Genomic DNA, 10,373 nt, shown 5'->3' with positions numbered 1-10,373 from the left:
TGACTTCCATTGCCCGCCCTGCATCCCTTTCCTGAGGTCTCTCTCTGGCCCTAGAGCCACTCTGCCCTTCCAAATAGCAGGCCAGAAATGCTGGAGAATTAGCTCTTCCTGGGAGCAGCCCCGAACCAGTGACTGATGGGTGTGGGGTATAAATACCCCAGCTCCCTGGTCCATTAGGTGGGATAGCTTGGAGGTGCATGCTTTACCCAGTCTCCCAGATGCCCCCAGCAGGATTGAGCTCCAGTTGCCACACAGGGGCCACTTGATAATACATCTTTCATGGGCCTCCTTCCTGTCCTTGTCTCACTTCCCACTGCCCAGCTGGTGTTTTCTGGAATCTCCTGCCCTCATACCCTTGTCTCAGGCTCTGCTTCTGGAAGGACCCAAGAGATGGGAGTCAGCGAGAGCTGTATTTTGTGGCCTTGAATACACTAACCAATACAAAACTACATATAAAACTACATGTAAAGCATGGGGATAGCAGACACAAAATTCAGCACAGTGGTTACCTCTCTGGGGCATGGGGGCAGGGGCTGGCAGGGGCAGTCTTGGGGTTGGTCTATTTTCTCAGCTGGGAGGTGGGATCAGGGATATGTATTTCATGATTCTTTATGCCTTACATGTACATTATATATTCCTCTTCGGAATGCATGACATAGACTCCATAATAAATTATTGTAAAATTATCTGGGAACCAGATAAACCCTATTTGCTGGCTGCATCTAGTCCCTAGGCCACCTGCTTCTGACACCTCCCTTACAGATAAGAAAACTTGGACTCTGAGGGCTTTCAGCCACAATATATTGCTTTGTTTTACATTTTTACAAATTGGGAAATTTCACATCAAAATAGAAATGTTCAACTCCCTTGAAAGATAATCAGAAGATCGGACAAGGCTGGACCCACGTTTCTACAGGGTAACAGCTGCCAGAGCCGCGTCGCTGGGGACCTGCTAGGCCGGGCGGAGCACCTGCTGCTCCATCCCCAGAGCAGCATCTGTCCTTCCTGTGACCTTTCTGTCCTCCCCTATAGACGTCTGAGCCGAGCTCACAAATGGGAGAACCTCTCCAATGCAATGCCCTCGGTGGAGAGCCCAGCACAGGCCCAGTGCTAAATAAGGCCACTCCTTGTCATTGTGGTTAGAGAAGATAACTCCAACACCTGAGGCGGCAGCCAGGCTTAGTGTCCTTGTCCTGAGCCTGCTGAGGTGCTGTGATGGGCCAAGGTCACCGTCTGGACAGCAGTGCCATCAGGACTCCACCCAGTCCCTAGGGCATATCTGCAAGTCTATTAGGCTTCAACTCCAGGGAGCAGGAGCCAGGCCGAGCTCCCCAAGGCCTTGGGTGCCCCAGCCCAGGCCAGCTGCTCTGACAGAGCCCACACTTTGTAGCCAGAGGCGAAGCAGGGGCAGTGGGGGAGACCTGCCAGACAGGTGGCATCTCAGGCCTCCGGGATGAGTGGGACAAAGGGATGCGCTTGAGTTCTGCCTCCCAGAGCAGCTCCTCCCCTGGCCGGGGAACGGAGGTGGACTTCGGGGCCTGAGAATCGTTGCCAGCGGATGGAGGCTTTGTTTGCCTCGCTGAGTCCCCAGACCAGGGGCCGGCCGGAGAGAGGGCTCTTTCCTGAGAGGCTGGACTTTCCCACAGAAACAAAGTGGGGCTTGTTAGCCGGGCATGAATCTTGGCGTGAGGCGGCCTGGGCCAGGCTCAGCGCTGCCAGGCGGCGGCTCCGCGATATCAGGCAAATTCCGCCTTCCCCACAGCTGGGGCTGACAGCAGGAAGCCCCAGGGAGGCTCCGGACAAAGGCAGAAAAATGGGCCACGTTTATTCATTCACTGACCAGCCCGGGACTGGCTGGCCCAGGGGCCCTGTCTCCATGGCTACGGGCGGCCTTCAGCGCTCCTGGTTGGCTCCTCTGTGACCACAGCCCCTCCACAGCCACACACCCCAACACACAGAGATACAGCATCATGAAGGCAGAGGCTGCCTTGGGATGGCTCTGCCCCAGGGAGCGTGGGGCCATCTGAGCCAAACAGAATAGAGGGCTTGGACACAGCCCAGGGTGTGAGTTGAGCTCTGAATGTCAAGACCAGTCCTGGGTGAGTGAGGCGAAGGCAACAGGTTCAAATCCACACACCAGCTAAGCACCTACTGTGTGCGGGGCAGGGGTACATCCATCAAGCCAACTCGGTTTGTTCTCACTCCTCTGGTTCGAAAATAGAGGCTGGGGAGCGCATTGAGGGAGGCACACCCTTTGCCTTGGGAAGGTATCAGGCAGGAACTGTCATCGGCATTGAGTCTTGAAGGATGCATAGGCGTTTGCCAAGCAGGGAGGCAAAGGGCATTCCAGGCAGAAGGAATGGCTTGAGCACAGGCTCCAAGGCCTGCAAGTAATGTGTAGTGTGATTAGGGTAACTGAAAGGCTCTTTGAACTGGAGTGGAGGGAAGAGGACACAGCTGAAAATGAGGCAGTTGTCGGGGTGGGATGACCGTGCAGTGTGATTCAGAGAACTGGGGCCATCTGCTCCCCTGTCACTGTCCTGTTAGAAAAGACCCCCAGTAATTCCGCGAGTTGTGAATTTCAGGGAGGACAGAGGTTACCGTACAGCTAATACTTTGCAGTTTACAGAGACCTTTCATATATTCATGTGATCTTATTTAGACCTATGGCCACCCAGCTGGGAGGGAGCTGACAGGTGAGGAAACTGAGGCCCAGAGTGGTGCCGGAGGCCTCTGAGCCAGGAAATGGCCTGTCGGGACTGGAATGCAGGGCCCTGAGCCTGATAGCACTCCCCGGGAAGGGGCTGGAGCCCCGAGGGAGGAGCGAAATGATCATGGTCATCTTTGTCCCGTGCTTGCAAGTTCTAGAACTGCTACAAAGGAGCAGCCACGAGTGTCCCGCCTCCCAGACCACTCCAAGCTGCTTCTAGAGGGACTGGAGATCCCGGAGCAGAAACAGGTCTAAATCCCAGGCAACTTAGAATCTGGGATATGGTGAATGGGTCAGAGCCTGGGAGCAGACACAAGAGAGGCTCTCAATGTCTGATGGCCCAGACCACACTTCCTGTCTTTCATGAGCCCACTCTGCTTCTCTGGCCCTGGGTCTCCCAGATGGAGTCAATGGGCTGGGCCTGCAAGGGTGACCTTGGGACCCAAAGGCTGGTGGAAGGGGGGTGTCATGAGACACTGCTATGACGTAGTGTCATTTAGCCATCACAACAACCTCTGTTTTGCAGGTGAGGAAACTGAAGCTCTGAGAGCAGTAGCTCCCCTGAGCTGTGCAGCTGGAGAGTGCTGCGCTGACGGCAGAGCTGGGGCTCTTTGCAGGTGCCCAGAGGAAGGGTTTGCTCCCCTTGCCGAGTTTCCTCATGCTCACTTCCACCCCCAGCCCTCAGGTGTGTCTGACCTCTGCCCACTGAAAGGCACCTTCCCTCACTCTGCTGCTGGGCTCAGCTGTCTGCTCTTTTTCTGCTGCCTCTGACTTTTGCCAACTTGACGTTGGCTTCCGGTTCCTTCTGCCTTTCAGAGCTTGACATTGTTGATCTTCATCCTGAAGTCTCACCTGAGTCTCCTTCACCTGGTTGTGCTACCCAGAAAAAATAACAAATAAAAAATAAGGAAGAAAAAGGAAAAAAAAATAATAAACAAAACCAAGAAAAAGGAAGAAGAAGAGGGCTGTGGGATTAGCACCAAAGCCTCCTGGGTGCAGACCTGCCCATTGGCCTCTTCTCAGGGTGCTTTTGGCTTTGGGCAAAGAAGAAATGATGATAATGATACCTAAAAACCATTTAGGACAGATATGGCAAACATAGCATAGCAGGAGCACCCTCCAATCTGGCACCTGAGGCAGACATAGCTAATCGATCATAGCACTGTCTCTGGCTCAGCTTGGCCTCGGCTTCAGCATTCTTCTCAATGCAGGGATCAGGCAGCCACCACCAGGCAGAGTCAACACCCAAGAGAACCTGCACTTGTCATCCCTGCCTATGAGTCTGTGCTCTCCATCCAAGCCTCACTTTTGTCCCATTTGTCCAGGCAGGTATAATTATCTTCATTTTACAGGTGAAGAGACTGAAGCCCAGAGTGATATTTTCTGCAACACACAGTTACTTCATGACAGAACTGAAGATGAGGACTGAGGCCTCTCTCTCTGTCCCTGCTCAGGACATGGTTTTTTTTGTTTGTTTGTTTTTGTTTTTGTTTTTTTTGAGATGGAGTCTTGCTGTGTCTCCCAGGCTGGAGTGCAGTGGCGCAATCTCGGCTCACTGCAACCTCTTCCTCCCAGGTTCACGCCATTCTCCTGCCTTAGCCTCCCGAGTAGCTGGGACTACAGGTGCCCGCCACCACGCCCAGCTAATTGTTTATATTTTTTGTAGAGACGGAGTCTCACCGTGTTAGCCAGGATGGTCTCGATCTCCTGACCTCGTAATCCGCCTGTCTCGGCCTCCCAAAGTGCTGGGATTACAGGCGCGAGCCACTGCGCCCGGCTGCTCAGGACATGTTTAAAAGGCCCCATGCAATCAAGGAGGTAGCATTTGAATAGATTTATTCTTCCTTCTTTTTTGTTTTCCAGTCCCATTTTCCACTGCTTTGGTCAGGGAGTGAGTCCCCTGATGTCATCCGAGGATATGAGGCATCTCTAAATCTGGCCGTCCCCTGAAGCACCCAGCCTCACCGACTTCCTGAAGCATGGATGAACGCTGCTGCCACAAATGTGCTGTGACAGCCGCTGACAAGGAGAGCGAGTGATGTTTGTGCCATCCTACTGAGCATGAGGGAGCTGCTTGGGGAAGCCAGGGGCTGGGGCATCTCAATAGAACTGAGGGCAGCCTCGGGGGGCTTCACAGCACACTCACCCCCAGATCACTGCTGATTCTGGGGGATGCATGACAGAGCTTTCTGACCTTGAACTTCCCTTTGGCTGCTAAACTGAATGAAGCCTCCTTCCTAGACCCAACCCCCTGCTGAGTGTCTCTCTCTTCTGTTCTTTGCCCCCAAACCTGCCCCCAAACCTGCCCCCAAACCTGGAACTCTCCTCTGCACCTCCACACGCAGTGGGTGCCAACTGTCTCCCACCTGCCTGCCTGGGTCTCTGCTCCTCAGCTTCTCACAAGTGGCTGTGTTCTTCCACTCACCTGCTGGGACACCCACTGGCTCCCCAGCCCCCATCCTCTCCACACCCAGTCTCACCTGCCAGGCTCGCCTTCTTCCCCATCACCTGCAGACAGGTCATTTCCCAGACATACCTGCCCTACTCCGACTAGTTGGCATGGTGAGGCCCTCACTCCCTTCTCTCCAGGGTCCCATGTGCTCTCCAGGCACAAATTCACCCAGACATTTCTTGATCTAGCTCTGTCCCAGAAAGCGTTACCTTTGCAATGGCAAATACCTGTATTAACTGCCGTGCAAGTGACACATATTTATCATGTGCTTGCCTGTTCCAGGCACCGATGGCTGTCTTTGTTATTTTGTGTCAGGCTCCAGTGAGTGAGTCTGACTTATGATTGTATAGACTTAGCTCACATCCTCCTTCCTCCACCTTGACAATCACGCTAATGACAAAGTTGTCATTTACTGAGCACTTGCCATGTACCAATCACTGTGCCAGGAGATTTACCTGCATGGGCTCACAAAATCTTTGCAATATTCTTGAAAGAGAGGCAAGTATGTTCCTCTATTTTGTAGATGAGAAAACTGGGCTCAGAAAATGAAGTCATTTTGCCCCAGGTCACCCAACCAGCAAATGGCAGAACTATGTTTAAAAGTCAGGATTGTCTACTCCAGAGACCCTGTGCTGCCCACCATGGCACACTGCTTCTCCAGTCAAAGAAAGGTAGCTTAAAGATATCTGCTTTCCAAAATGCTTGGATATTTGTTAGAATATGGAAGAAGATAATATATGGTCCTGTCCTTGAAGAATTGATACTCTGTTTGGGGAAACAAAGCAACTCACATTGCCAGCCAATATTTATTTAAATTTCATCTCAGAAAAATAGCAAAAGAGATTTTATTTAACCTTTCAACAGTGATTATCTGATTATGTCTGCTTGAGTATTCTGTAGGATAGACAGCTAAGGCAGTCATGGACTCAGTGGGAAAAAGTTCAGCAATCCATTATTAATGTCTGGGGCACAGGCATGGGTAGTGGAGGTAGATGTGCCACCAATTTCATTTCTTTGCTTCTATATAGTAGAAAACATGAGAGTTTCTAATAAATTCCTAACTATATAAAGCAGACGAGAGAGGAAAGAGAAAGATACCTGTGTGATTGGGAGAGGCTGCCTGAGGAAGGTAAGATATGACCTGTTTGGGGTCACTGTACCCCTGAAGCGTGAGGCATCATCAAGGCCAGATTGAATTTTCTAAGGTATGATAAAAAGTTTGGTTCTTCCATGTGCCTTGGTTCCTCTTTTCTAAAATGGCTAATTCTGTCCAACTAAGATCTAGAAGGCCCTTTCTCATGCCAATGTTTCTAAATAAAGATATCTAATAAGGGTGGAACACTTCACAGCTCTCAACCTCTTCTCAGACCCATCAGCTCATTCATATATCATAACAAGCCCATGATGCAGCCATTTTAGAGATGAAAAACTGAGGCCCAGAGAGCTGACACCCATGTTAGCAGAAGTTAGTGGGACCCAGTTCTCTTAACTCTGACCATTCTCTAATCCAAAAGTATATTTACAGATTTTCAAATAATTAGGAAATATTAGTAATATTTAGAAGCTCCTCAGATGATTCTAGTTTTCAGCCATGGTTGAGAATGTTGCTAAAAAGTAAGTTTTATGGCTTATTTCAGAGAAGGAAACAGAGGTTCAGAGTGGTTAAGCAACTTGTCCAAAGTCACACAGCCAGAACATAGTGGAGTGGGAACTCCACTGAGGCAGGCTGACTGCTTAACCCATGTGTCTATTGTGCCCCAGGCACTGTCACATATTATTTCATTTAATTCTCTCAACAACGTTATTTTTTTTAACTCTGAAAACTAATCCAGAAAAGTTAAATAACCAGCCCAAAATTGCAGAGCTAATAAATGGCAGCTAACAATGTTTTCTATCTTGATTCTATTTGGGTGGACAAGTGTGTGCATTTGTCAATAGTCATTTGATGGGTCACTTAAGATCTGTGCATCACACTATATGTTGATTTTACCTTTAAAAGGCACAAATAAACTGACCTCTGGGTAACAATATCAAGCAGAGATATTGTGATGTCTCCTTCTTATTTGGAAATGCATTTAAAAGTAGAGTGAATGGATAAGGAGATAAATAAGTGGGCAGTTATGTGATAAAGATGGTAGGTCTATGGGGTTCACTACATGGGTGCTATTGTTTCACCTTTTCTGCATGTTTGAACATTTTACATAATAAAATGTTGCATGGGGTACAGCAGCCCAAACATTCCATGAGACTGAGTTCAGTGACGACAGAGATCTCTGCCTGTTTTGTGACTGAGTCTCCAGCACCAGGAATAGTGCCTGGCATGAAGCAGGTGCACAGTAAATATTTGCTGAATGGAAAATGACGGGAGAGTGTTTAGCCTATGGCTTTAACGCTTAAAGTAAACACTTACCTTGAAGAGAGGATTGGATGATATCTGTGAACAAGGGCGGTGGGAGGAGGGACACTGGGTAGAGTAGGGCGAGTGGGCACAGTAGGGCACAGAGCTCTGGTGGCTTTGCAAGCATGAACTCCGCTGGTTCTTACTTCTGGAAGCTGAGTGACATCCTCATCCCCAGACGTAGCTGTAGTCAGAGATGGGCTTTATACGGGCGTGTGCTGCCCTCATGTGGCCAAGCAGAAGAATATTGCACTGGTGTTGGAAGGGCCTCTTTCCCCTGATCCCCGATGGGCAGTTACTCAGATGCTTGGAAGCAAAGGTTGCGGCCAGAGGAACTCTGTCTCTGGGGCCTGGGCTTCATGCCCCTCTCTTAGCTAGGAGATGTTGGTCAAATTTAAAACTTCCTCTGGGCAGGGTGGCACATCTGTAGTCCCAGCTGCTCAGGAGGGAGGTGGGAGGATGGCTAGAGCCCAGGAGGTCAAAGCTGCAGTGAGCTATGATTGTGCTGCTGTACTCCAACCTGAGCAACAGAGTGGGACCCTGTCTCTAAAGAGCAGAAAAGTTCCTCGTGCTTCCTATTAGCTAATGTTCTCCCAATGGGGGTGTGGGTTTCCCAGACCTCACAGCCGTCCTGAGATTTGAGAGAAGGAGCCGCCATGTGTCAGCACCCGCTGCTGCTGCTGCTACTCCTCCATGGGCTGTTTTATTTGGGCATCCCACTGGCCCTGCCAATGACGATACATGAGACCACTCAAGATCTCATTTACGGACTGGAAAGCAGGGGCTCAGAGAGATCAAGTCACATGCAGCACGTTGGGGACAGGGAAACTGCCTCTGGGAAGTCCAGAATGTAACAAAGAAGATGCTAGCTTCCCTCTGTGGGGTTTTGAGGACTCCCAAATTCTGGCTGAGGAAAGCTGGCAAGGAGCCAGGGAAGTTTGGAAAATCCCCAGTACTCACGTACACACCCTGAGCCCTTGAGCTCTCACAGAGGCAAGTTGGAGCTGTCATCCACCCCTTCCACCCCTGCCAGACCCAGCTGTGTGACCCTGGGGAAAGTTACTCAGCCTCTCTGAGCCCTACCTCAATGTGTCAAATATGGATCATAATACCCTCACCTTTTAAGGTTGCCGTGTAAATAAATGATACAGTGCACACCACACATGCTCAGGAATTACTCCTTTTAGACCACAAGGCAGACATTGTATCTATTGTGTTCACTCCTGTAACATGTTTGGATGGGCCAGTTCTCAAAGAAGAGCAGGGTAAGAGTTAAGAGTGAAGTCTTTGGAATCAGATACCCGGATCCAAATCCTGGCACTGCCTCTTCAGTATGGGTGATCTTGAACAATATATCAATGTAGTGACGGTTGTGCTGATGAATAGGTTAGTATGAATAAAAAGCATGGTGCCTAGCACATACCAGATGCCCAAATAAATGCTAGCTGATAGTAGGATGACTCAAAGATGGGTATTCAACGTTAGCTATTGTTGTGAGCGGTCGTGGTAATAGTAAATTAATCATGTGAATTTCCCCTTCAAGGCTGCACTGGCTGCAGCTCTGCCCTGACTTCATCTGAATATATGCATTGGGTGAGAGAAGAGTGGCAATGATAGGAGTGCCCTCCTGTTCCCTGGACACAAATCACCCTGCACCAGCAGCACAAGGTCACCCAGCCCTCAGTCATGATGGTTCCCAGTGAAGGGGACCAGGCTATAGATGCACTCTGCACCCCCTGAGCTGACATGGTGGACTTAGGGTCTGGGCCGTGATGCAGGGGCTTTCCTCTTCTTGGGATGCCCACACTGGTCTTAACACACTGGCCTGGCTGGCATGAGGGCCAACCTGAACAGTGGGAAGAGAAACAGCATGAGTGTGGTGGCCTTCAAGGCAGTGAGTCTCAGACGTCAATGTGCACAGTACTTCCTGGGGGGAAGTGCATTGTGAAAATGCGAGTTCTGACTCAGTAGTTCTGGGCTGGGACCTGCCATCCAGCTTTTCTAAAGCTCCCAGGTCACCCTGATGCTGTTCATTCAAGACCTCACTTTGAGCATCAAGGTTTCAAGAAAAGCAGGTTAAATTTACCTCCCAGGTGCACTGAGGGCTCATTGCAGCAGGTCTGGAATCAGCCTGGGCTGTCGTGCTGAAGTAAGAGATGTGCCTGCACAACATGGACCCCCCGGCAAGGCATGAAGGGTACTGACTGGTTACCATGGGTGGAGACAAGTTTCAGGGTGTCTGATATCAGCTTGTCAGCATTGTTTGAGGGTCACAATGAGACTGATGACCTGCAACTTTCCTCAGGGGCTCCCTCAGGGAACCCTGTGCAGTGCCGGGGCTGGTAACGCAGCATGTGTGCATACATGATGAGCCCGCCATTGTGTGCTTCCTGATTCTAATACCTCAGGTGTATCAGTAGATCCTGATCTTAAAGAAAACCACATGGCTGTCCCACATCAGTGTAACAACTGGAGCTCTCCCCTGACTCTCAGAACCCCTCACTATGAGGCAGCCTCTGGCCCTGATGCATATCCTCATTTTAATGCTCTTAATATCTTGTATTTTTTTCCTGAAATAAATCTTAGCTTGGTGAGCATAGCCATGTAAGGTCCTGTGAGTTTTACTTGTACTGGAACTCAATCTAACTGCCACTGTTAGTGCAATAGGGATTAAAAACTGCTTCCTGTGGGCAGGACACTGTGCTCAGCTCAATGGACTTAGAAGTGGTTACAATTCCATTCTCTGCTCTCCCAGGAGAGCTGCAATTCACAGGCTTGGCTACACTGGTGTTGCCTGGGGAGCTTTAAATGCT

General features: G+C 50.0%; 1 long non-coding RNA gene across 1 annotated transcript; it reads left to right on the top strand.

Annotated features, from left to right (window-relative positions):
* Positions 1-2,011: 2,011 nt before the first annotated feature.
* LOC116466293 (uncharacterized) lies at positions 2,012-4,945 on the top strand. Its single transcript, XR_009213369.1, has 3 exons — positions 2,012-2,099; positions 3,237-3,395; positions 4,574-4,945. It is a non-coding gene; the product is annotated as an uncharacterized LOC116466293 (long non-coding RNA).
* Positions 4,946-10,373: the final 5,428 nt, after the last annotated feature.

This window comes from Hylobates moloch, unplaced genomic scaffold (assembly GCF_009828535.3).
Source record: "Hylobates moloch isolate HMO894 unplaced genomic scaffold, HMol_V3 SCAFFOLD_4, whole genome shotgun sequence".
Lineage (NCBI taxonomy): Eukaryota > Metazoa > Chordata > Mammalia > Primates > Hylobatidae > Hylobates > Hylobates moloch.
This window is presented reverse-complemented; position numbering and strand designations above follow the sequence as displayed.